Consider the following 21,540-nt stretch of genomic DNA (forward strand, 5'->3'; position numbering starts at 1 on the left):
CTTTGGTCTGTTGTTATGCTGGTAGTACAGGGCTGTCTAGAAGGAGATGAGACAAACAGAAGGCTATATGCATTTTTGCTTGCTGTTGGAGAGAAGGTTTTTCTTTTTTTTTTTTAGTTAGTTTATTTTCAAGCAGAGAGAGTGAAAGAGAAAGAGGAGAATGAGGTAATGAATGGGTGTGTCAGGGCCTCCAACCCTGCAAATGGATTCCAGATGCATGCACTACTTTGTGCATCTGGCTTTATGTGGGTACTGGGGAATTGAGCTGGGGTTGTTAGAATTTGCAGGCAAGTACCTTTAAGACTGAGACATCTCTTCAACCTAGAAGGTTTTTTTTTTTTTTTTTTGGTTTTTGTTTTTCAAGGTAGGGTCTAAGTCTAGCTGAGGCTGACCTTGAATTCACTTAAGGATGTGGATGAAATGGTGGATTGAAATCCTTAAGAAAAAAAGGGCTGGAGAGATGGCTTAGAGGCTAAGTGCTTGCCTGTGAAGCCTAAGGACCCCGGTTCGAGGCTCAGTTCCCCAGGTCCCACGTTAGCCAGATGCACAAGGGGGCGTATGCGTCTGGAGTTCGTTTGCAGAGTCTGGAAGCCCTGGCGTGCCCATTCTCTCTTTCTCCCTCTATCTGCCTTTCTCTCTGTGTCTGTTGCTCTCAAATAAATAAATAAAAAATAAAATAAATAAATAATTAAAGTGGGCTGCAGAAGTGGCTCAATGGTTAAAAGTGCTTGCTTGCAAAGCCTGATGGCCTAGGTTTGATTCCCCAGTACCCACATAAAGCCCGATGCAAAAGTGGCGCATGCATCTAGAGTTTGTAGTAGCAGAAGGCCCTGAGATGCCAACTCCCTTGCTCTCTCTACTAGGAAATAAATAAAACTATTTTTAAAAAGGGGAAAGTGTGGGGGGGGGAGAAGGGAGGGAATTACCATGGGATATTTTTTATAATCATGGAAAATGTTAATAAAAATTGTGAAAAAAATATGTAAAGAAAAAAAAAGTGGTCAGGAGGGGCAGGCGCTGTAAGTGGGGAGGTGACAAGGGATGTCCTCTCGCCATGCTGGATGTATGGCAGCTGCCCGAGTCACCATGTGGATGGTCACCCCCGCCATGCCATGGCCAAGAGCAAGTGGTTCACTGTGATGCTGCTGTGCAAAGTCCAAAAAGGCCATCTTAGCAACTCAGAGACGAGGAGATGTAGAGACATCCAAGAAATGGGCTGCTGGTCAGAACAAGAGACATTCCATCACCAAGATCACGGCCAAGCTGGAAGGAGAGACAGAAGAGCTATATCATGACAGGGTGACCCTGGAGGTGGGCAAAGTGATTCAGCGGGGCCAGCAGAGCAATGGCCTGACACAGAAGGGGCCTGGCCATGAAAATCAATGAAAAGTTATCAACGAGTGGACAAGCCATCCCGAATAAGCAGGTGTTGGGCAAAATTGAGAGAGCCATCGCCCTCAAGCTCCGGGGGGAGGACATCGGGAAGCCTATTGAGAAGGGACGCAAGACAAAATGAACACAAGCCCAGAAACCAGTGGTTCGAGCTGAGCTCTACTGGCTGGTCCTCTGGGACCACCAGCACTGCCGTGGGTCTCCTCATGGCCGAGTGGCAAATGGGGGTCAGGCAAAGCAAAACCTTGCGAAAAAGAATAAAAGTGGTCAGGAGGAATAGACCGACCTGGTGGGTTGATGAGTATTTTGAGCAATGGTTTCATTACTTGATAATGCAGTGCACAATGTTCACATAGGCCTCCCCTTCATTAACAATATAAAGATTTCTTTGAAATGCCATTTTGTAACTGAACACAGAATCTTAACAAATTTTACTTTCCAATCCCAGACAAACAACTGATTCGCACATTCACACCTTGCCAGAGTTTCTAGCTTTCATAAAGAAAGCTGCCCTTGGTATCAGTGAAAAATCTCAAAGAACAGACGCATGACAGTGTTCAGAACAATCTGGTATCTGATTGGTGCCCTTGAATTTCCCAGTACATACCCCAAAGGATCCTGAGGGCATTGTAGGAATGCCCCTAGTTATGTAATAGAGGTACTTCTGAAAAAAATCAATGTGTGAATAACACACACACATGCACACACACACACAATGGAGCTTTAAATTAACATACACAGTATGGGCACTATTGCAGAACAAGTTCTCATAAAATGAAAATTCTTTTTGTAGCATGAATATGACCTCTGGTTTTATAAGTGCAGATTTTGGTAGATTGACGTGGCTTAAACTGAAACCTATTCATATTTGAATCCATTGAGCAGAAGTGATTAGGTCAATATTTTCTCAGGGTTTCCCTAATTTTTTTTAAATTTGGGAGCAGATGGTCCTGTTACATGAATGATAAACTGTGAAAATTGAGCATACATGAAAAAACTAATATTATGATCAAAGAAGACAGGTCAAAAAGTTAAAATAAGACATGCTTAATTATTTGTTCTGTAATTGGGCCAAACTATTAAGTAGTTTTTATTAGTGGTTATAATATGTGAGTCCTGCAGGCCAATCAAATATTTGTAAGTGCAGAGAATCTTGAAGCTGTGTTAAAATAAAATGACCAATGGCCTGTTGGAGAACTCCTAGATCCACACTTGTAGGGGACTTAAGCCTTTTCTTTCTTCAACTGGGTATACTGATGGTTCAATTTTTAAGGAGTTCATAATTAAAAAAAATAATATTTCCGGGGGTGGTGGCACATGCCTTTAATTCCATCACTCAGGAGACAGAAGTAGGAGGATCACCATGAGTTTGAGGCCACCCTGAGAATACATAGTGAATTCCAGGTCAGCCTGACCTACCGTGAGACCGTACCTCAAAAAACAAAAAACAAATAGAAGAAGAAGAATTTATTGTTCCTGACTTTCTGACTTTTCTTTCTTTCTCTCTTTCTTTCTCTCTCTCTCTTTCCTTCCTTCCTTCCTTTACTTCTTCTCCTCCTGTCCTCCTCCTCCTTCTTTTCTTTCTTTTCTTGCCTTTCTTTCTTTCTTTTCTTCTCTTTCTTTTCTTTTCTTCTCTTTTCTTTTCTTCCCCTCCCCTCCCCTCTCCTCCCCTCCCCTCTTCTTTTCTTTTCTTTTTTGGTTTTTGAGGTAGGGTCTCACTCCAGCCCAGGTGACTGGTTGGACAAGAAAGTGAAAGCAAGGAAGGAACCACAGATAATTCTTACCTCGAACTTGAGCACCCAGGTTGTGTGATTTGCTGGGATGACAGGACTGGGAACCAAGTACATTGAAGAATGGGGATGAGAAGTGCAGTATTGCATGAGTTGAATTTGTGGAGCCAGTGGTACATTTAGATGCAGACCAGCAAGTGGTTTGATATTCAAGATTGAACCTTAAGGTAGGGTAAATACTTAAGGAACTGTCTGCTTTGGATAGGGAGGGTGGCTCTGCAATGTAAGATTGTGAATTCATGAGTGATGTTGGATGGAGATAAACTTGAGGGCATTCTTGCTGTCTATGGTTCCCTGATGAAAAAGGGAAGCCAGGCTATCTACTGACAGAGAAAGAGTAAGGTTGAGAATGGAAGATGAGATTAGATGCATTTGTAGCATGTGTGAAAAATATCAAAAGTTTGTACTTCGTAGTAAAGCTTAATTCATTTTATTTTCATGAGTTTGGATAAATGGTGTAGTGGAAAGAAGCATGGAACTTGGAGAGAACAAGTAAACCTGAGATTTAGTATCCCGTCCATGCTTTTAACTTATGTGACCCTGATTCATTGTTCTCCCTCTCTCCATTGTCCTCCAGTATCCTTGCTATGACTCAGTCAAGTGTGTTCAAGTTAGTGTGTAGATGAAAGACAAAATCATTTATGTTCTTATCTTGAATCATAATGAGGACTCCATATTCTGTTAAGAATTCGATAAGAGCTCCGATGTGCTTAGTGGTAGCAGATGCACATAGCTGGTAAAGCCTCAATTTCGTTCTGCAGAATCAACCATAAATTGGATGAGATTCAAATACACATTTTCTTTCCTATTATCCTAACAAGTTCAATGAATTACAAAACACAGGAATTCTTTATGCCTTATAGAATTTTGCAACAACTGTATTCAATAAAATATGCACTTAGAATCTGTAAAGTTTGGTAGTCAGGATGAGATTTTCACAAAATACAATGAAAGATTATTACTCCCTTTGTAGAATGTGAAAATTAATGCAAGAATATTGTGACTTGTGTTGATTTTTCAAACAAATCATGCAGTCCCTTTTCTGAAATCCAGGTTCCCAGAATGCATCGTGTTTGTGTGATTTGCGTTTTACTTGATGAGATGGTGTTCTGGATGTGGAAGAGCAGAGCCTGGTCCCCATCACCTAATGCTATTACATCTTTCCCTTGAACAAGACGTCCTTTAGAGGCAATACTTGAGGAGCTCTTTTTTTTTTTTTAAGAGTTATTTATTTATTTATTTGAAAGTGACAGAGAGAGAAAGAGGCAGATAGAGAGTGAGAGAGAGAGAATGGGCACGCCAGGGCTTCCAGCCACTGCAAACGAATTCCAGACGCGAGCGCCCCCTTGTGCATCTGGCTAACGTGGGACCTGGGGAACCGAGCCTCGAACCGGGGTCCTTAGGCTTCACAGGCAAGCACTTAACTGCTATGCCATCTCTCCAGCCCACTTGAAGAGCTCTTAACCCCAGGAAACCATCTGCTGCGAAACTTCTTGCTACTACTCCTAGAACAACACATAGTAGAAACTCAGTCAATCCTACTTGAATAAGAATTGCGTTTTCTTTATTTAAAAAATTTTTTTTTAAAAAATTGAGTTTTGAAGCATCATAGTTTAGAATGATAAAATTCAATTAGATTTCATGCAATGAGCAAAGCCAGAGATTTAATAATGGAGAGTTTTTTAAAACCATGTTTTTGGTAGGAATTGGTTCTTGCCCAACCTTCTCTGTGGAAGACTTTGGCCTTTCACTAGGTTGTTGTATGCCAGTGCATCTGCTTTTCTGTGTTCCCTTTTAGAAGTTCAGGTTGAAAGTGTCTCCTGCTATCCATACCAAAGGCTTTGTGCAGATAACTTTTAGGTATACTAAGCTCTTAGAAGAAAGGTATTTTATATATACAAATGTACACTAGAGGTTTTAGCCAAGATGAATTTTAAAACAAAAGTAACAAAGTTGGCAGAGTACAAATATAAATGGATATACAGAACTTATGCGCTTCACAGGGGAGTTGAAAGAAGTCTTTGATTGAAAGAGTGTAGCATTCGCAAGCTAGGATTACTCTCTTTATTATTGATAGTCTGAGTAACTCGCACACATTTTCAAAAGGAGATGCATAGCCACAAATCGCCAAAAAGGAACAGTAAAAATTTATAAAAATGAACAATCCCTTTACCTGAATGTTTGGGAGGTATTTCCTCCAGAGTTCTAATTTTTATGTGCACCAACTGATATGAACACTAGTGTTACTCAAGTATATTGAGAATCCTGTACTTTATAATTTTAGTATTCCATCTTATATTGGTAGCAAGAAGAACTTAAGTAACCCTGTGTTCTCATATATTCAAGTTTGATAGAAATCAGGGACCATACAAGCTCAAGGAGACATATTGCTTTATCTAATAAAGTAACCTCATATTAGTTGATGTTTTCTGTGACATTTGCTTTCAAAGTTTACTTCTTCCTTCATTGAATTGTCCTTAGCATGTGGCAACTGAGTATTTCTTATACTCTAATTTTTCACAATCTCAAAAGATTGGCAGTAGAGTTGGACAGAGAAGAGAGCTATAACAGTGCCTAAGCTGGCATGGTGGTGAACAGTTGAAGGGTACAAGAGTTTGAAGATAAAGGAGTGAACAGTAGTCATTAAGTGATCAAAGACTGGTGGAGAATTTCAGAAATATATGTGTGATTCATTTGCCAACAAAGCTCCTACAGCTTAGATTAAAGGCCGATTTTCATCTTCGATACATGCTGTTCAGAAAGACAGGGCAAAACGACTCCGGTCTTACATGGTCATGGTGCACTGGGGAAAGTAGCAGGGAAAGTACGGTCTTTATAGTTGAAGGACACTTGACCACTAGTCACTGTAAAATGATTTGAGTTTTGCTGTAGATTTACATTTTATATCCTAAAATGTAGCATGGATGAAAATGAAACATAGTTTATGGCGGGAAGGGATTTATCTCAAGCTTAAAGATCCATGGGAAGTCCATCAATGGCAGAAGATGCTGGCTCCCATTCATAAATCCAAGCAGAGTGAGAATCTACCAGCAGCCAGCAAACACCTAAAAAGCAGCAAGTACAAATGGCAGCAAACAGGACCCCTGCACCAAAGCTCACGTTGCTCTCCACACCTTTGGGCTGGAATCAGATCTGCCCCCCCCCCCCCACACCTTAAGGCTGGAGACCAGGATCCACCCCCAGTGACACCTCCTCCAGGTAGGCTGCTGGAGACCCAAGTTACGAGCTTAATAAAAGACCTCAGTCTTTGGGGCACACATATTCAAGCTACCATAGGGGGCAGCAATAAAGTTCTCAGAACCATGCAATGGGTAGAGATCCTTAACACACTGAATCATATAGGAATAGTGGTCATGGCAGACCCTTTCACACATCTTATTACTATCCAAGTATCCAGGGGCAATTTGAGCTTTCCTAATTGCAGGAAGCTGAGGGGAAGAATGGGGAAAAAAATAAAGATTTGACAGATAAAGATAAGTAGTTTTTATTTTATGGTATTCACATACATTTCTTTAAAGAAAATATAGATTTATTATTTTCAAAATTAATTAACCATGTTTCTTTACTTAATGACTTACAATCATAATGACTGAATTTTCCAAACCAAAAACTGTGCACACACCTTGAAACTGGCACTTTCCAGAACAATTCAGCATGTGTGATATGTCCATCTCTGTATGTTACATAGAGCTGAGAGCAAAAGGCTTGTGATAACTTCTAAGGAAGGTTTGTCACAAATTTCTTTCTGTGTGAAGGAATAATGGGCATTTGGAATTGGAGTTCTGGGACAGAAACACATGTGAGTAATGTAGATATCATCATTCTCATTCCTTATGCATCTTTGGAGTTACATTTTTGTACATAATTCTGCATATGCCTCTGAAGAGGTGTGGCTTCTACAGTGACCACGTTCTCCCCTCTCCATTCCAAACTGAGAAACCTAATCAGAAAGGTGGTGCGGCAAGGATATTAGGTGGTTTGAAATCCGGGCTGTCCTGAAAAAGCCCAGCTGCCCCTTGGCAGTAGATTCACTCAATCTTCATACACATTTTAGACCAAATCAAAGCAGACTGGGTTGTTCTTTAGAGGAATAAAGTCAAACTGATGGAACTGGCTAGATGACCTTAGAACCGTAAGTTGTATGTCTTTTACAGCTGAAAAGAGCGAGGGTGACTGAAAGTAGAGGCTTTGGGGAAAAGAGAACAAGGCTTCTATTTGGCAAGTATTGCAGTCTGGTTTGCATTGCTGGTAGAAATCACCCAACCAAGAGCAGCTTCTGGGAAAAAGATACTTATTTTGGGTTACAGGCTTGAGGGGAAGTTCCACAATGGCAGAGAGAGGAAAATGATGGCATGAGCAGAGGGTGGACATCATCCCCTGGCCAACATCAGGTGGACAACAGGAACAGGAGAGTGTGCCAAACACTGGGTTGGAGTAACTGGCTATAACACCCATAAACCCACCCCAACAATACACTGCCTCCAGGAAGCATTAACTTCCAATTGCCATCAGCTGGGAACCTAGCATCCAGAACACCTAAGTTTATGGGACACACCTGATTCAAACCACCACATTCCGCCCCTGGACCCCATAAACTGGTAACCATATATGATGTAAAATGCAATGCATTCATCCAACTTTAAAAGTCCTCATAGTTTTTTTTTAAATCAATTCCAATGATATTCATACATCCCCATAGTCCAAGGTCTTTTAACTGAGCCATAATACCAAAAAAATCCCCCCCCAGTACCCATAATGGCACAGAATAAATATTCACACTGCAAAAGATGACATTGGGCATAGCAAAGAAATACTTAAGCAATACATGATTTCAATGGGGCAAACACCAAACTCTGTAGCTCCAAGTACAACAACTCTAGCCAGTGACAAATCTCTAAGTTTGATAATTCTAACCAGCAACAAGTTTCTGGAGTTCTTATTCTGTCCCTCCAGCTAGGCGACTCATGGTCTTGGAAAACTGCATTGGGGCAACAGCTCTCCTTGGCAACCATCTTGTGGTCCTGGCATCTCCACTGGGTCTCCACTGCAATCCATGGTTCATCCTCATGGCCCCATGGGATCTCCATGCAGGCATCCAGGAAACCTGCTTCACATTGCCCATAGCCATTTCCAAAATACAAGACTGTGTTGCAAACTCAATGACCCTGTCTTTCCTGCATTTCTTATACTCCACAATACCAGGTAGAGTGTCAGTTTGTTAATCCAGGGGGGAATAAAGCAGACTTTGAAGAACAGGGCACTCCTTGAGCACTCAGGCCCCTTCAAAAGAGTCTACATTCTTCCTGTTGACCCAGTGTAGGTCAGCTGGCCCAGTCTCAAAGGTTGTAATCTCTCCATTGCAGCTGAATGGGCAATAGTTCCCCCAAAGATTTTTCTTTCTGTGCCATATCCCTCTGCTCACTCCAGTTTATTTGTATGCAAAGCAACCCTGCACAATTTCTCAGGACACGGGCATAAAAGTAAGGTTTTCCCACAAACTGTTAGCCCAGTCCAGGCAAAGCTCTTTCTCACCCTCATAAGCCAAATCTCACAGTCCATAATTCTTACTGCATTCAGGTCTTTCAATTCTGACCAGAATAGTCCATCAAGCTGTTCTTACAGCACTGCAAGGTGTCTCTTAGGCCAAGGTTTCAAGACTTTTCACATTCCTCTTGAAAATCAGCTCCAAAAGGCTAAAGCCACATAGTTAGGTGTTAGCAATCCCACTCCTCAGTATCACATTACTGTTGCAGTCAGGTTCTCATTGCTGGTAGAAGTCACCCCACCAAGAGCAGCGTGCGGGCATAGGAGGTTTATTTTGGTTTATGAGCTCGAGAGGAAAGCTCCACGATGGCAGGGGAAAACGATGGCATGAGTACAGGATGGACATCACCCCCTGGCCAACATAAGATGAACAATAGCATCAGGAGAATGTGCCAAACACTGGCTTGGGGAAAGTGGCTATAACACCCATAAGCCCCCCCACCAACAATACACTCCTCCAGGAAGCATTAATTTCCAATTGCTATCAGCCTGGGAACCTAGCAACCAGAACACCCAAGTTTATGAGAGACACCTGATTCAAACCACCACAGCAAGGGTTCTAGAGAAGCAACAGACTGAATTGTGTTTCCTCCAAATCCTCATGTTGATATCTTATCCCACAGTACCTGAGAATGAGAGTGTCCTTTGCTATAAAGGAAGGATGAGATCCAGGAACCCACGAAGATGCCCGCACACTCTAAACCTCAATTCCCTTGTATAACATAGGCATATTTGATGAGAACCTATGCACACCCTCCCTATACTTTGAACCATGTCTGCATTACTTGTAGTAGTAGATATAATGAATGTCATGTTGTTATACTGTGGTGCTTAGTAATGACAAGAAAGAATGCTGGGGCATGTTCAGTACTGCCACATTTTTTTTCTGTGATATATTCAATCTTGTGCTGTTTAAGTCCATAGAAGCAGAATCTGCGAAATACAGAAGTAGGAACTTTATAAAGATGATTCTGTTCAAACGAAATCAACAGGACATATCCTAACCTAATCAGATGAGTCTTTATGAGAAGATATTAGGAACAGAGGGAAGACCGTGTCAACACACGGAGAAGAGAGATCAGCTTCAAGCGGAGCTGACACTGCTGACACTTAGATAGGATTTCTAGTCTCCAGAAGAGCAAGGATGTGCATTTCTATTCTGTAATCCACTGAGCCTGTAGTACTTCATTATTGCAGCCTGAGCAAACAGACATATATATGTATTGTGCTGAGGCACTGTGGGACAATTGGTTCTGGACATAAAAGGCCCTCTGGGAATAGCGGAGCCATAGTGGTCTTCTCTGATTGCTGAAGAAGCCCCAGGGGTCACGTGATTAAGTAACACACCCTGACATTTATGTGCAATGGGTTTTCCACTACTCATGCTAGCTTGCCCAGAGTGATATGAGCACCTTGCACATCTGAGAGTGTGAGGCCAGATCAGGACTTCCATGAAGCCAGCTGTGACGTCTCTGGGAAGGTTCATGTGGAAGATTCCTTATGTTGAAATTGATGGACATTACTCTCAAAGACAGTGACAATATCATGAAATAGCATCAAGTGACACCTTGAAAGCAGTGTGATTTCAGTGGCACAAGGATACTATTCATTTGGGGTCTTCTTTTCCCTGTCCCTAGCTTCACTCTCTCCCTTCAGATGTAATGGAATTTGAGTTGATCCAGATGCTAGCTCATGATTTGCCTCTTGACTAGACACATGGTAGAGGGCTGGACTTCTAAACATTGAGAGGCAAAAGGTAAATGGAGAAATCATCTGGGTTATAATGGTGAGGAGGAAGAAACCAAGTGTAGCTACTTGTTGCCTTGGAGAATTTGTGAGGCTGGTGGGCATCATAGTTGTTCTAGCTGCAGGGAATGTGTTATCCTGTTTCCTTTCCACATCTAACAGGGGGTGCTGATACTCGACAAAATGAGGTGCAGAGAGTGACAAGACACTCCTGAAGTCACCGAACCTGAGAACAACAGAAACAAGGCGAGAAGGCAAATATGTGCTGAGTAAAGCTTACACTCATCATGAGCCTGCACACCTTCTCCCCTCTTCAAAGGTATTCAGATGCAACTTCTGTAGAATAAAGAACAAATACCAGCTTTGTACCATAGAAAACAATGTGAATTTCTAACGTTATAGACCCTGAAAATAATGTTTTGAGAAAGGTCTAGAACAGTCTCTCCACCCTTAGATGTCTGTGCCAGAGAAAAAGGTAAGCTGTTCTTAAAACAAAACAAAATAAGTCTTCCCAAGTTAACATAGAATTGCCATATACTCCCCCAACGACTGCGGAGGTGGCCCAGGTGCTGCCCTGAAGCCCGTCGCTCATACATAACTGTGACAAAGCATTTGTCACGTGCCACCCACTGCTCCACTTCACTTAACCTTTCCAAAAACCCTGAGGCAACTAGTGGTCCCACCTCCATTTTAGAGAAAATGAACTTGAGGCCACTTTTAAAAACTAATTTTTATTAATTGGGAACATTACTGTATGAATAAATTGCAGATTGGTCATATTCCCATCAGGTTATACTCTAATGTTCCCTTTCCCTTACCCCCATTTCACTGATAGTCTTCCTCAAAAACTGCTTGTGAGTTACTTGATCTATTCAATTAACATTTAATAAAAAGGAACATTTAATTATTGTCCCATAAAATAGCTGGTAAATGTTAGTAAAATAAATGCTGTTTGATATTTGCACATATTTCAAAATGCATAGTTTTCCTAAGATGATTGTGGGGAAATTGTTTTTAATAATGTTGCCTTGGGCTAGAGAGATGACTTAGTGGTTAAGGCACTTGTCTGCAAAGCCAAAGGACCCAGGTTTGATTCCCCAGGACCCAAGTAATCCAAATGCACAGGGGGGGCACATGCATCTGAGATTTGTTTTCAGTGGCTGGAGGCCCTGGCATGCCCATTCTTTCTGTCTAATAGAAATAAATAAAAATATTTTTAAAAATGTGGTCTTTATGATGAAATCATGGCTGGTAATTGGTTTAGATCACACCATGGGTGATAGCCTTTTACTAGGCTATCAGAGTAGTCTGGAAGGTTTCAGCAAGTCCTAACCTCTCAGTGCCCACCTCAAGAAGAACAGTAGCTACATTTTCCCACAAGTCATCAGCTAGAGTCTCTGGGCTGGGTAGATAGAATGACCTATTTCTCATATAAAAACACTAAACACACGAAACCAATCATCCCATATGATTTAGGTAACTGAGAAACTCAGAATCATGCAAAAAAGCAACACATATGTAAAATGAATTCTGGTTGGAGTCCCATTCCTGCACTAAAATGTATAATTCTCATATTCTATTCTACTTCTGGTCACAGGCTGCATTCGGCTCATATGCTGAGATCCAGTGGGGGTAGAACTCCCAAGCATAGCAACGGTGTCCAAGCAGAAGCAGCAGTCAGATGTCCTTAACTAGCAGAGGGGAGGCCTGAGTACTGATAATCAAGCTCAGAAGCCAAAATCAGAATAGCTTCCCTTGTAGCAGGTGTGACTGGGGGCAGAATGGCAAGGAGGGCCAGACAGGCCCTTTCATTTTGATTTTTGCACCAAATAATGTAAATCTCAATCCAGCTGAACATCTCAGCCATGTAAAAGAAAACCATGGGGAGAAAACTGTAAATGATTTTTACTCATTAGTAACAAAAATCACCATTGTATGGTTGGCACGTTTCTATTCTAAGTGGCATGTGATCCCATTCGATCAGGGGAAGGGATTAAATAACATCTTTTTCGGGTGGGAACAATTATCTCACTCCATTTTGCATATAGGGAAACTGAGGATCGTGAAGGTTGAGTGGCTTTCCAAGGAAGCACACTTACACAGTAGCAGTCCTAGAATTCCGATCTATGTATGTGTGCATAATCAGTATTTTTTCTATTTGCCCATTAGGCCAGTAAATAGCATACTTTTCTGTAAAGGACCACATAAATATTTTCAGGCTGATCAACCAAATTGTATTCCATAACAACTATGCTATTATAGGGTAAGGATTATATGTAAATGAACAGATATAACTGTGTTACAATTAAAACTTACCTTTAAAAGACAGGTGAAGGGTCAGGATTTGCTATACTTGCCTGACCTGTGGACTTGGCCACAGTACATTCGTAGTTATTTACTGCAACAAGTTATTTTGTTCTAAAGAGGTAAGTACCCAGGAGTCAGGGATAGGGAAGGAAGGTCAGTGAGATAAAGACTTCGGGTCTCAGACTCAAGAGTGCTACTAATTTTCTATGGGAAGTTGGGTGAGCTATATAATGCCTTTCTGCCTTAATTTACATGTTACAGAATCACTCCCCTGTGTACCTTACTAGAATATGTTTTTAGGAGATGGATAAAAAATGGATGTCATGCACCAAAAATGGAATTACTAGGAAAATATCAAGTATCTATTTTTCCATACACTAGAGAACAGCTGTCTCCATCTCTGGTACTTTTGGACACAGTGGATGGCCCGTAGCTTTCCTCAGCAGCAGATGAGCCGGTAGCACTTGCATACCCATAGGGAAGCCAATTCCTATGGCAGCAAGGGGATCTAGAAGCAGTTCCATTCCATGCAAGAGAACAATGGGGAGACAGCAAGGCAGAAAGTGAAGATCAGACAAGATGGAGAATTGGAAGCATTCAGCTTTTCTCAGCTTGATTTTCTAATGCTGCTCCTCAAATAAACTGCTGGTGATAATAATGTCCTCTCTCTCCCTGACCAGAGCTGTTGTTTTGTTGAACCACATGTTGTGATACTATTAAACAGTCAAATAACACATTTATTTCTGACAAGGGACTTCGTACTACTTGGACATTTGGCATTGAGATGACTCTTTCCCAGCTGTTCTGGAAAATATCCCCACCCCCCAGAAGGGGACTTCTGTAATGATGAGTAGAGTCAAGATGGAATGGTCAAGGGAGAAGATTTAGTGTAACTCTTTGGGTTTCCAGTAGATAAAGGAAAACTTGAGAGGGAGCTGGCTGTAGGCCTTGGGTTGTAAATAGGAACTGTCCTAGAGGCCAGTTCTTCTGACTCTTTGGCCCAGTGAGTTGTCCCATGGCTGGACTCAGATATTTTGGCATCGACTCATAGCTGTATATCACAGCTACTTTCTCTGAAACACCCTGATATTGTCAAATGTGTCTGAGGCAAGTGTTTCCTTACTAATTAGTTTTTCAAGTCTTCAGTTCAAAGCTAATTACTTTCCCTCTTTCACTCCAAAGCAATAAAAAGAGGCCCTCTACGTCTTTATGCTCACCTGAACGTGTGTCTAAAATGAGATGATAAACAGTATCTTGCTCTGTTCTCTTTTGTTTAAGTCATTATTGTTTAGGGTCAGATGGAAAATACTTAAAATGGGTTTCAGTATATTTTAAGAGAACAATTGTTATCTTTTTCAAAGTGTCCCTTTGGTGATAATTGCTGGGCTTAACCACTGTGTAGTGCTTTCGTACAAATGCTTTGAAATGTCACTGATGAGTTACCAAATGATAGGTATTTTCCTGCAGTGTTGCCAGTCTCACAGGAGCTAAAACAAGAGCAAAACCCTTGAGCGCCTGGATGTGAGTGACAGCTGGGGAGTGTTAGCTTTTCCCCTAAATTTTTCCAGACACCTGAACCTAATTACACAAAGTCTTTTTAAATGTTTTTTTTTTAATTTATTTATTTGAGAGCGACAGACACAGTGAGAAAGACAGGTAGAGGGAGAGAGAGAGAATGGGCGCGCCAGGGCTTCCAACCTCTGCAAACAAACTCCAGACGCGTGCGCCCCCTTGTGCATCTGGCTAACGTGGGACCTGGGGAACCGAGCCTCGAACCGGGGTCCTTAGGCTTCACAGGCAAGCGCTTAACCGCTAAGCTATCTCTCCAGCCCCACAAAGTCTTTTTAATTTCTATACTTTTATTTTTATTTATTTATCTGACAGAGAAAGACAGAAAGAGAGAGAGAGAGAGAGAGAGAGGGGGGGGAGGGAGGGAATGGGTGTAACAGGGCCTCCAACTACTATAAACAAATTCCAGACTCATGCACCACCTTGTGCATCAGGCTAACGTGGGTACTAGGGGATCGAACCTAGGTCCTTTGGCTTTGCAGGCAAATGCCTTAACCGCTAAGCCATCCCTCCAGCCCTTTCTATATGATTAAATATTTATTCATTTAATTTTAATTTTATTTATTCCAAAGAGAGCAGAAGAGAGAGAAAGAGGCACTTAGAGAGAGAGAGAGAGAATGGGTGTGCCAGGCCCTTTGGCCATTGCACAGAAACTCCAGAAGCATGTGCCAACTTGAGTATCTGGCTTACGTGGGTACTGAGGAATTGAACCTAGGTTCTTTGACTTTCTAGGCAAGTGCCTTGACTGCTAAGCCATCTTTCCAGCTCTAATTTCTATACTTTTTGTTTGTTGGTTGGTTTTGGTTTTAAGAGGTAAGAATTTGCTCTAGACCCAGCTGATATGGAATTCACTATGGAGTCTCAGGGTGGCCTCAAAATCACAGTGATCCTCCTACCTCTGCCTCCTGAGTGCTAAGATTAAAGGCATGCACCACCATACCTGGCCTAATTTCTATACTTTTAAAAAACATTTTTTTAAAAAATTTTTTATTTATTTATTTATTTGAGAGCGACAGACACAGAGAGAAAGACAGATAGAGGGAGAGAGAGAGAATGGGTGCGCCAGGGCTTCCAGCCTCTGCAAACGAACTCCAGACGCGTGCACCCCCTTGTGCATCTGGCTAACGTGGGACCTGGGGAACCGAGCCTCGAACTGGGGTCCTTAGGCTTCACAGGCAAGCGCTTAACCGTTAAGCCATCTCTCCAGCCCTTAAAAAACATTTTATTGACAATTTTCATACACTGTATTTTTATCACTATCCCTTCCTCCTTCACTGTCCTCTTCCACAAAATGCTTCTTCCTGTTCCTCTTTAATTGTTTTTTTGCCCTCCTCCACTATGCATGATGGAATGTAAATGGGCCCAATATTGTGCAGACAACAATAGTCACTGAGTCATGTCCAAAAGGCATTATTTTATAGCACTCTGCCCCATACTTTGCCTCTTACATTCTTTTCTTACCCTTTTTGGTAATGTTACCTGAGTATTGGGACATACTATGAATGTCTCCTTAATACCGCACATTCTACAGTCACTTATTCTCATCACCATGATGAGTTTGGACTCTCCCTACCAACAACAAAAAGAAGCTTCTTCATCAAAGGTGAGAGTGGCACTCATCTATGGGCATACATATTTAAAGGCCTAGCTTTCCAGGTACATGACTGACACCATTTGACTAGAGTGTTCAATAGTATTCTGTGTGTTCAGCACATGTGAAACATGGGGCTAAAAAGAGGTAAAACATAGTTGTTAAGGGCTGGCGAGATGACTTAGTGGTTAAGCTTGCCTGCAAAGCCTGACGTCCATGGCTCAGTTCTCCAGCATTCATGTAAAGCTAAATGCACAAAGGGGCACATGCACCTGGAGTTCTTTGGCAGGGCCTGGGGATCTTGCTGTGTGCCCATTCTCTCTGTCTGTCTCTTTTATCTCGCTAACTCTCTTTTCTTGTAAATAAATACACTATTTAAAAAATATACTTGTGAAGAAGTGAGGGTTGTGAGATAGCAGAAGAGAAGCTCCAGTTCCTTTAATTCATAGTTGCACGATCAGGGGACAATGATCCAACCTCGTCATGCTTTGCTTTCTCATCAGTAAAATGGGGGAAAATAATGATATCTGCCTTTGAGGACTGAGTCTCGGCTGAGCAAATGCAGGCTGTGCTTGACAGAGGTGTGCTCAATCAGTGTTAGCTTTTATTTCCTTGGGGAGCCCAAGAACTGTATACAACTTATTTTCTATGATACAAGAAAAATGTGAAATATTTGTTTTGCAGCCACAAATAATGTTCAATAAAAATACAGAAATTCCAATTGCTAGTGCTAACACATACACCCTTTATGTTAAGCCTACTTACAGTCAATTTCTCTATCAAAGATTCTGTGCTGAGAGAATGTTTTTTCTCTCTGCAAAATGCCTTCTCCTCCTGAACGTAAGTGCTGTCTATTGCTACTGGTACATTATTTCCTACTGAAACATTTTTTCCTCTTGAGTGTGTGATGTCATTTATAGCTACTGGCACAACATTTTTCATATTTTGTCAATTAAGCATGTCATAGAATTTAGTATTTACAGTCTCATATGGTTCACTGAACTAATTGGAAGAAAAAAAAAAGAATGATGGGGAACAAAATAAGAGATTCAACTTTCAGCACCACAGAACTGGGGATAAAATCCTACCCTGTTGATTTCATTAGTGAATATTAAATATAATTATGAGGCTTGTAATGAGCACACTAATAACTTTGGTAAGCGTTTCAAAGAACAAATTAATATTTGAGTATTTAATATTTGGAACTCAAACTTTCACACTCATGCTTGCCAATTTTCTCATAACAGACAAGACTTGCCTAAGGAAGCAGATGGCATAACATGCGTGTAGAAGGTAACTTTGCTTATTGATGAATTCTAGGTACACAGAGGCAGACTCATTTGTCTTGGTCCAATTTGTGTGGTGATATGGGTAGTTCATTAGACAAATGTTTTGGGGTATTAATTGCTGTGGTCTTAAATGTGCCCTTTTCCAACTCATGTGGTGAAGTCCTCTTACCAGTACCTCAGAATATAGCTGTACAAGATTTCCCCCACCAATCTATGGTTTTACTTTACACATTTTCGTTTTCAGAGTCGTTCTATGAATATCAAGTGAAAAACACAGAAATAAACAACTGATAATTTTAAATTTTCTTAGTCTTAAGTGGTATGATGAAATGCCATGATCCATCCTTCCTGGGGAATGAATCACTAGTTTGTCCAGTGTATTTCACAGTCATCAGACTCCTTCTGTTAGTCACTTAAACAGCAATCACTTAGTCATTATCTTGGTCATCAGAACAAGTGTCATGGTATCTGTAGGAGATACCTTCAGGTAGCTGAGATGAACTTCCAAACCAGGCACAGTTCTGGAGGAAAGGGTAATTATTGAGTTTTATACATCCAGGAAGATGTTATGTAATGGCAGAAGCAGCTGGCCTACTTTCACAGTTCCAAGAACAGAGAGATAAGCAAGCAAGCACAGTTCAGGAAACCCCAGACAGAACCTTCACCTTGCATAGCTTTAGACTGGACTTCTTAATATACTACCATATCTTTAGGGCTGGGCCCTATGATCTGCCCAGTGACACCTACTCCAGGCAGGTGGCCACATTGGTAAGTTGTAAAGTTTAATAAAATCTTGAATATATTGGGGGCCATACTTTTAAACTACCACAGTATCATAATGCTAATATTCAAGAAGTGTTTACATAGTATCCTGAAACTACATCATAATGCCTACATAACTTTACTCACTTCTCATTACATAGGCATAGTGTCATTTCACATTAACACAATAAAAAGGATAAGTATAATACAATAAGATAGCTTGAGCGAGAAAATGAGAGAGTCCACATTTATGTAACTTTGTTATAGTATAGTGTTAGAATTATCATTTTCTATTGCTATTATCTTATGGTATCTAATATATAAAATAAACTGTCATAGGCGCATAAATGTAAAATAACATAATATATAGAGAGTTTGGTATTATCTATGAGTTTAGGTATCCATGGCAGATCTTGAAACGTATTCTTCATGGATAAGGAGGGAGTAGTATACTTTGAGATAGGATCTTTGCAGGGATCACTAAGTAAAATAAGGTCATATGAATGGGTTCTAAGTATAGATAAGTCCCTTATAAGGTGAGGCTATAAGACATAGGCATACACAGAGAGAAAGCTGTAGGAAAATATGGACATCTTTAAGCCTAGGAGACAGACCACAGGAGAAACTGACCTTGCTAATACCTTGATCTCAGACATCTAGTCTACAGACTTGTGAGGAAATAAATATCTGTGATTTAAGCCAGCTAATCGGTGTTACTTTGTTATGGTAGCCTGAGTAACCTAATATGTAAGGCCAGTCATTGATGACTTGACTTGCTCATCTGAGTCAGAGAATCATAGACAGCTCCTATTTGTGTACCCTTCTACATCCTTGACTCAATCTAGGAAGAGTGAAGGTGTTACAACAACCAAACAAACCTAGGAGAATATCTACCACTCAGGTAAAAGAAGAGCTGGCTTTTTCAAACATAAGTCAGGGACATGACACTAGAGGATAATCAGGAGTGAAAACCCAAATGTGCAAAGAACAGGTTAAGGAGGTAGAAGGTATCAGGGGTCTTGGCAGCAGAGGGACAATAATCTTGTTAGGTAAATACTCTGCACTAAGCTCAAGATGTCAGTAATCAAAATGCCAAGACATGTCTTTCATTCAGACAATTGGATCTTGTGGTGGTTTGATTCAGGTGTCCCCCATAAACTTAGGTGTTCTGAATGCTACGTTCCCAGCTGATGGAGATTTGGAAATTAACCCCTCCTGGAGGCAGTGTATTGTTGGAGGCAGGCTTATGTGTATTATAGCCAGTTTCCCCTTGCCAGTGTTTGGCACATTCTCCTGTTGTTATTGTCTACCTTATGTTGGCTAGGGGTGATATCCACCCTCTGCTCATGCCATCGTTTTCTCCTTCCTTTGTTGGGCTTCCCCTCAAGCCTGTAGGTCAAAATAAACCTCTTTTTCCCACAAGCTGCTCTTAGTTGGGTGATTGCTACCAGCAATGTGAACCTGACTGCCACAGACCTGATTCAGCAGATTTTCTCTCTACAGTCATAGAAAACTATGTAGAAGTTCTTCTATAAAACAAAACAAACAAACAAACAAACAAACAAAACCCCCCATAGAACCTCTATGTGGCCCAGGAATTCTATTTGTGGGTAGGATAAAGAGGTACCTATATTTTATTTTCATTGTAACATTATTCAAACTAGCTAAGAAATGAAGTCAATCTGAATGCCCATCAATAAACAATGATGGGTAAAGAAAATGTGTCTCAAATCTTACAATAGAAGAGTACTATTCCAATATAGTGAATTGGAAGGACATTGTGTTAAGTGAAATAAGCCAGGCACAGTTAGACTACAAAAAAGTTGAACTCAAAGAAGCAGGGTACAGTGGTATTGGTTAGGGAATAGGGGTTCAAGTGGTCAAAAAGAACAAAATTTCAGTCAGGCAGAATGAACAATAACTAGAGACCCAGAGTATAGTGAACAATTACAAAATTATATTTTGTATACTTGAAAATAACTAAGAGAATAGATTTCAAATTTTATTAGTAGAACATATTGAGGTGTTCAAATGTGTTAATCATTTTATTATGTAAATGCATATCAAAATATCACATTGCACACAATAATTATGTACAGTTTTTGAAAAATAAGCTTTTGCTTTCTATTTTTTATTAGTTAGTTTTGTACTCAGTGAATACAGTCAAGTTGATACGATTGCTAGCCTCCTTTCTGTCCTCCCCCCTCCACAGAGACCCCTCTTGTTGGGGTATATGGGTTTTGCATTGTGGGGTTACCCCTCAGTTGTGGGTAGGAGGAAATGCCTCTGTGTATCATGACTCAACGTGTGGCTCTGACATTCTTTCCGCCAAATATGTAGTTTTTTTTTTCTACTTTTACTTGAGAGCTATAAATGGGAGAGATTAACATGAAAATGACAGTGCCGTTTTTACAACACTTTTTGGCCTCCTGTGAGGCAACCCCGCCGTATTTCGCAGCGTTGGACTGGAGAGGCCAATGCCACTTTCTGTGAAGTTTTGGGGTTGTCGGCCATGGGTCGGAACTGGACCTAACCGTGTCCCCGAGGGGCACGGTGGAGCTGTGCCCGAGCAGGGCCAGTGCAGTGGTAGTAGTTGGATTGACCATAGCTGCTGCAGGATTTGCAGCTTGTTATGTTTTACAAGTCCTGAAGCATGTGGAGCCTCAATAAAACAAGTTTTTCATAGTCGCCCAAAATCTGCCTTCTGTGGAGGCTATTACAGAGGTGGGTTTGAACTGAAAATGACAAAAGGGGAAGCAGCCTTGATAGCAGGTGCAAGCCCTACTGCCAATAAAGGAAAAATAAGGGATGCTCAGTGATGAATTATGCTCTTAAATCACCCAGACAAAGGAGGATCTCCATATATAGCAGCCAAAATCAATGAAGCTAAAGATTTACTAGAAGGTCAAACTGAAAAATGAAGTAAATGTATGAAGAATTTAAGTTCATATTAGATTATGTATATGAGCACCATCATTTTTGTAATAGAATGTCTCAAAGCTACAATGTATAAAAATGGCTTAGTGTTAAGTTAAAAAAAATGACAGTCTCTACTGATTTAATTTGAACCTCACCAGTTTTCCCATTATTAACCATTATCTTTCAAAATCTAAATCAGGTAATCTGGACCATTCATTCACTCATTCATTCTTTCTTTTTTTCTTTCCTTCTTAATATTTTTATTTTATTTATTTGTGAGAAAGAGGTAGAGAGAGAGAGAGAGAGAGAGAGAGAGAGAGAGAGAGAGAGAGAGAGACAGAGGGAGGGAGGGAGGGGGAGAGAGAGAGAGAGAGAGAGAATAAATGCCAGGGCCTCCAGCCACTGCAAATAAATTCTAGATGCATATGCCACCTTGTGTAGCTGGCATGTAGCTGTGCATTCTGGGTAACTGAACCTGGGTCCTTTGGCTTTGCAAGAAAAATGCCTTAATCCCTAAGCCATTTTTCCAGCTTGCCTTCTTTCTCTTCCTTCTCTCCCTCCTTCCTTCCTTCCTTCTTTCTTTCCTTCCTTCCTCCCTCCCTCCCTCCCT

General features: G+C 40.9%; 1 pseudogene; it reads left to right on the forward strand.

Annotated features, from left to right (window-relative positions):
• The first annotated feature begins 1,598 nt into the window (after positions 1-1,598).
• On the forward strand, positions 1,599-20,932 carry LOC101596079 (annotated as a pseudogene).
• The last annotated feature ends 608 nt before the right edge of the window (positions 20,933-21,540 follow it).

Source organism: Jaculus jaculus, chromosome X, assembly GCF_020740685.1.
Source record: "Jaculus jaculus isolate mJacJac1 chromosome X, mJacJac1.mat.Y.cur, whole genome shotgun sequence".
Lineage (NCBI taxonomy): Eukaryota > Metazoa > Chordata > Mammalia > Rodentia > Dipodidae > Jaculus > Jaculus jaculus.